Raw genomic sequence first — 6,260 nt, forward strand, 5'->3', positions numbered from 1 at the left:
AAATAATAGAAAATAAACGAAGAGAAAAAGATACGATAAAAAAAAAGAAATGTAAATAGAAGATATAAAAAATATAATAGAATATAAACGAAGAGAAAAAGATAGGAAAAGAACAGAAAAATGAGGAGAAATTAAGACCGTTTGAACATAGATCAGATGAGGTGACATGAATTACAGACGGCTATGCATGTCGTTTTCATCATCAGCAGCATTGCATGGGTGGCGTGGAAAATGCCTCACGCGATATAAATCATAAATTAATCATTTTTTCACGCCACCCATCTCTACTCACATCAATTGCTGGCACACACAGTGAAGAAAGGACGTGTCTAACCTTAGCCATCGTTATGTTATAGATTCGTAGTTCGAAGATGACGTCACTCAAGTCTTTGTTATTGTATTTTGCCATCCGCGTTTATGAATGATTCTCACTAAACTGTATTAACCCGACTATAAACATTCATGGATACACACAGTTTTGTGTGTTGGTCCGTTATACTTCCGGATGGCAATGTTGTGAACTCCTTGGCCAAGCGCATTCTATCTATAGATAGTTCGAAGTTGACGTCACTAGGGTCTTTGTTATTGTTTTTTTTTTTTTTGCCATCCGCGTTTATGAGTAATGGTCACTGAACTGTATTAACCAAACTATAAACATTCATGGATACACACCGTTTTGTGAGTTGGTTCGTTATACTTCCGGATGGCAATGTTATGAGCTTCTTAGCCAAGCGCATCCTATCTATAGATAGAATGCACTTGGCCAAGGAGTTCACAACATTGCCATCCGGAAGTATAACGGACCAATACACAAACTCTGTGTAACCATGAACTTTTATAGCCTGGTTAATACAGTTTAGTGAGAACAACTCACAAACGCGGATGGCAAAAACGATAACAAAGGCCTGAGTGACGTCATCTGCATACTATCTATAGCCTGACACAAGAACCCTCTAGGACTGGCAGTTTGACGCCAATTTTTAGGTTTTTGCAACGCCTAGTGAGTTGTCGTTAGTAGAGCTCATGGAAAAAAGTTATTACATTGGTTGAACTATTGAATACAACTCACGATTTGTTTTCTTTAGTGGCCAAAGACTGGCATTTTGACGCCATTTTTGGTCAGGCAATAGATAGTATGCAGATGACGTCACTCAGGCCTTTGTTATTGTTTTTGCCATCCGCGTTTGTGAGTTGTTCTCACTAAACTGTATTAACCAGACTATAAAAGTTCATGGTTACACAGAGTTTGTGTGTTGGTCCGTTATACTTCCGGATGGCAATGTTGTGAACTCCTCGGCCAAGCGCATTCTATCTATAAGATAACGATGGCTACGGTCTAACTCACATCTTGTTCATTCTCAGAAACACGTACGGAGGTTTTAAATCATTTATTTACTTCACTGCCGGACTACTCTGGAAAAGTGATACTAAGATGATAGAAGATGTAGACTGTACGTTTTGGTCTCCTAACCCTTCTTCAGCCAACAACAACAAAAAAAAAAAACAAAAAAAAACAAAACAAAACAAAAACAATGAAAACAAAAATGCATTACTAAAAAAATAAAAAAAACCCAACAACAACAACAACAACAACAACAACAACAACAACAACAACAACAACAACAACAACAACAAAACAGATAGACGAAATGAAAATATTCGGTACGTCCACTCTGTATAGAAATCTTGGATTTAATTGGGGTTTTTTTTTTGTTTTGTTTTGTTTTTGTTTTATTTTTTTTGGTGGTTTTTTTTTTTTTTTGCTGAAGAAGGGTTTTAGGCCCCAAACGTTCCGTTTTTTGATATTTTGATCTCCATCTTTTATTTATTTTTTGAAGCTGTTTTATTCATCTTTGTGTGTATTTCTTTTTATTCTGGAAAAATACGAATTTAAAAATTTGGCCAGAAAAACGTCCTTTCTAAATATCGATCGATTTAAATGACACTCATCTTGGAAAAAAAAACAAACTCTCAAACCTGGGACTTTATGCGAAGTCTTTATCAAAATTGCAGGTTTGAGAGTTTTTGCTAAGATGAGGGTCATTTAAATCGGTCGATATTTGAAAGGACGAGTTTTCTGGTCAAAATTTTAGATACGTGTTTCACGCTATAGAAACTGGGATGAACTTCGACTCCATGAGCCTAAGTCTCTGAAGAAGGGCAACTTTCTTTTTCAGTTAGTTCGAAATGAATTTATTTTACTAAAGATGTAACTTAAGTACTTTTGTCACGACAAGCAAGGAGGCTTCGCCGATGCATGTAGCGTTCATATTCAAAGTCTGCATGCGTGCGCATCCCAATCAGGACATGATATCCGGGCCAATTGTCTCCCCTTGGATACGAGCGATACAGAATTTATAAATAGCCTGTTGATAAGAAGATTAAGCAGTTATTTATCGCTGTGAGTGACATGGCTTTTTATTATTACTATTGTTATGATTATTATCATTATTATTATCATTTATTCTTGAATCCAATCAATTTTCTATTCTGTCCCCCCAAAAAACTGACAAAACACACTTTTAAAAGGATTTGGCAACAAAAACAAAAAGAAGAAGAGATTATGTAACATGTATTGAAATATATTGGAGTTTTGTTCGGCTGTGTTTAATTATGTAAGGGTTTTTTCTAGCGGTACGCCTCTTGTGTTGTGCATGTTTTGCATGTGTGTGAATGTTGACTGCGTGAACGTATAAGCACTTTTTGTTACTTAGAAACATGGTAAGAGGTTGTTTGTGTATTTAGTTAGTTACTGAAATAACTCTGTCCAGGACTGTCGTATTATGTATTTGTTGTCAATTTTACATATTATCAATTATAATTAAATTGAATTAACATAGTCTAACCCTAAGTCGTTACAGTTACCTCATGAATTCATCAAGTAAATATGGCGCCTGCTTTGATTGGACTGAAACTAAACATTTAAAACAAAATAAAAATAAAATTCCCTTTATTCATCCCAAAGGAGAAATTTGTCTCTCGGGTCTATTCCAAGGGAAGACTGGAATAACCCAGAGGGAAGACTGGAATAACCCAGGCGTCAGCCGCGGTGCAGCGCCGCAAATTGAGCTAAGGATTTAATCCAACGTTTGTTTTGTTTTTCGCCATAGGTGCCGAATTTATTTAAGTTTTGATTGAGATAAGTTTTAAAATAGTGCGCCATTTGGTGGTTGGGTTATGACGTCATGATTAGAAAACGGTAATTTTGAAATAAAAAATAATAATTAAATAAATAAATTTCCTTTATTCATCCCAAAGAGGAAGTTTTTCTCTAGGGTCTATCTATTCCAAGGGAGGACTGGAATATCCCAGGCGTTAGCCGCGGTGCAGCGCCGCAAATTGAGCTAAGACGAGGTGACTTGCTCAAGGCCACACAAGGCAGCGGCGAGTGATCGAACTCGATACCTTTCGGGTAGGAAGTATAAGACCGTACCGCTGAGCCACGCTGTGGCGGAGAGGCCCGTTCCACCGTAGTCTGGAAAAGAAACCCATATTTAAAAATATGGCCAGAAAACTCGTCCTTCAAATATCGATCGATTTAAATGACCCTGATCTTGGGAAAAACTCTCAAATTTTTCGAATTTTTAAATTTTTTTAAAAACGTGTTCATGTTTTTGTTTTGTTTTTAAGGGTTTTACGGCGCTTGCAACACATTAAGGTCATATCAGCGCCAGTAAAAAGGAAGAAAATGGGATAGTAAAAAGTTCTAGAATTACAATTAAAGCACCCAAGAAAAGGTAAGACAAAGGGGAATTTGTTCAAATAGGAAACAGATGTAGATTCAAAGAGCACACTATCAAAGTACTTAGTTTGAGATCACCTAAAAGTCTCATCCACACACAAGCGCAGGTCCCAACTAAGAAGAGGGATACACTCAAATGTTTACAAATCATATATAATATTTAAACAAAACATAATACAGTGCATAACAGAGAGATGATTTACAAGGAAAAAAATATCATCTCCCAAAACTCTAACTATACATTTGACTGTTTCCCTCCCAGCTAGGGTATCAGGCCAGGGCCAGGACAAAACCAAGTAATCTCAATCCAAGACAAAGACAGAAAGCATGTTGGAAAACAGATATAAGGGGATAGAAGACACAGTATGTACCTCCCTGCCCACTATGGTAGGTCAGGAACCCCACCCAGAAAATGTGTTCAAAGCGCTTTACACGGGTCCCTGGCCAACAGCAACACTTAACATTTAGGACGGGACATAACACATTTAAGGCGGTAATACAATTTTTCGGACAGAGACAACCTTGTTAACAGTCAGGTACTCATTTTACACATGAGTTCTGTGAGAGAATGTGAGTAAAGAGCCTTTTCAAAGGACTCAACTATGCGCCCAGCGAGGCTCGAACCCAGGACCTTCCGATCCGAAAGCGAGTGTCATACCACAAGACTAGACCACATAGCCGCATAATTTTAGATGGCTTCATTAGCCTGTGATTCAGAAGACTTAAACAAAACAAAACAAAACAGAAAATCGCATCCTGCCCCTCGGACGTAAAAACAGAAGCCTATCAATACAATTTGTATAGATAGTTAGAAGATGACGTCACTCAGGTCTTTGTTATTGTTTTTTTTTGCCATCCGCGTTTATGAGTAATGCTCACTGAACTGTATTAACCCGACTATAAACGGTCATGGATACACACAGTTTATTGTGTTGGTCCGTTATACTTCCGGATGGCAATGTTGTGAGCTTCTTAGCGATCGCATACTATCTATAGAATTTTGTTGCTCATTTATCTGAGGGTATGGCATACTGAAAATAAATTTTAAAATAAAATAAAATTCCTTTATTCATCCCCAATGGATAGAGAAGGATGGAAACTGTTTGTTTGTGGCCTATGCCCTGACCCAGGGTGAAAAAGGCAATGATGATGATGATGAATGGTAAATTTGTCTTTAGGGTCATTCTATTTCAAGGGAAGACTGGAATAACCCAGGCGTCAGCCGCAGTGCAGTGCCGCAAGTGGCTTGATCAAGGTCACACAACGAGGCGGGTAGCCGAACTCGGTACCTTTTGGGTACGAAGCAAAGACCGTCCGTACAGCTGAGCCACGTGCAACCAGCCCTGTATTGTTTAGGTATATTTTTTCTTGCTTCCAAAAATCATTCTACTTTTTCCGACTTATCATCAATCAAATTTTTCCAAGATTCATGAATCACGCATATGTGACCCTTCGCCTCAAAACGGTATTAAGTCGGGTTGGTTAAGTTGTTGAAAATTAAATTTATAGCCAGAAATATCAGACTTGTGTTGAGTTTGTATGTTTTATTGAGGAGAATGGATACCATATTCTAGGGTGCTAATGCCAACAATTTATATTTTTGACAAGTTTATCATTTACTTCGGCTTTTAAGCATCTGGTTCGTTCCGACATAATACCGTTTCGAGACGATGGGTCACATATCATTATTCGTCACCATTCGAAATCTTGCATGCTTCTTAACCCTTTACCTACCGGCATAGACCAAACTCTAACTTGACACAATCCTTATGTTATCTTAGCTTGTATATTTTTTTAAAATAACCATTAGAGCAATATCTGCAATGTGTATCATCATGCTTCCAATAATAGGGCAGAAAAGTTGTGACGTCACACTTTCTCTCTTCCGGTTCCAAACTCATTGGAAATATGTAACCAGTCCCATCCTCCCTCCTGAGGACTAACAATGAATGGGTTCCATCACAAGGTGTCATATATTTATTTTAATAGCAAGCTGTACAGGCAGAATTTTTATGATTACGGGACGTAAAAGAACGAGGATGGATATTCTTCATGACCACCAGTATTGTTAAGGGCTAACCCACACCGGAGACTGACTCTGACCGTAGTGTTAGCCATCGTAAAGTTATAGCGTAGCCATCGTTAACTTATAGCCTGACACTGACCAAAAAATGTTTGGCCACAAAAGAACACAAATCGTGAGTTGTATTCAATAGTTCAACCAATGGAATCACTTGTTTCCATGAGCTCTACTTACGACAACTCACTAGGCGGTGCAAAAGCCTAAAAAAATGACGTCACACTATAAGTCCTGGTGGGCTCTTGTGTCAGGCTATAACCTTAGCCATCGTAAAGTTAAATCCTGATACTGAAATCCAAAAAGACTGGCCTTTTTACGTCATTATTTGGTTTTTGCACCGTCTAGTGAGTTGTCGTTAGTAGAGCTCATGGAAAAAAGTTATTTCATTGGTTGAACTATTGAATACAACTCACGATTTGTTTTCTTTTGTGGCCAAAG

The sequence above is a fragment of the Berghia stephanieae genome, chromosome 14 (assembly GCF_034508935.2).
Source record: "Berghia stephanieae isolate SIO BIC M18660-M18661 chromosome 14, UCSD_Bste_1.3, whole genome shotgun sequence".
Taxonomy (NCBI): Eukaryota; Metazoa; Mollusca; class Gastropoda; order Nudibranchia; family Aeolidiidae; genus Berghia; species Berghia stephanieae.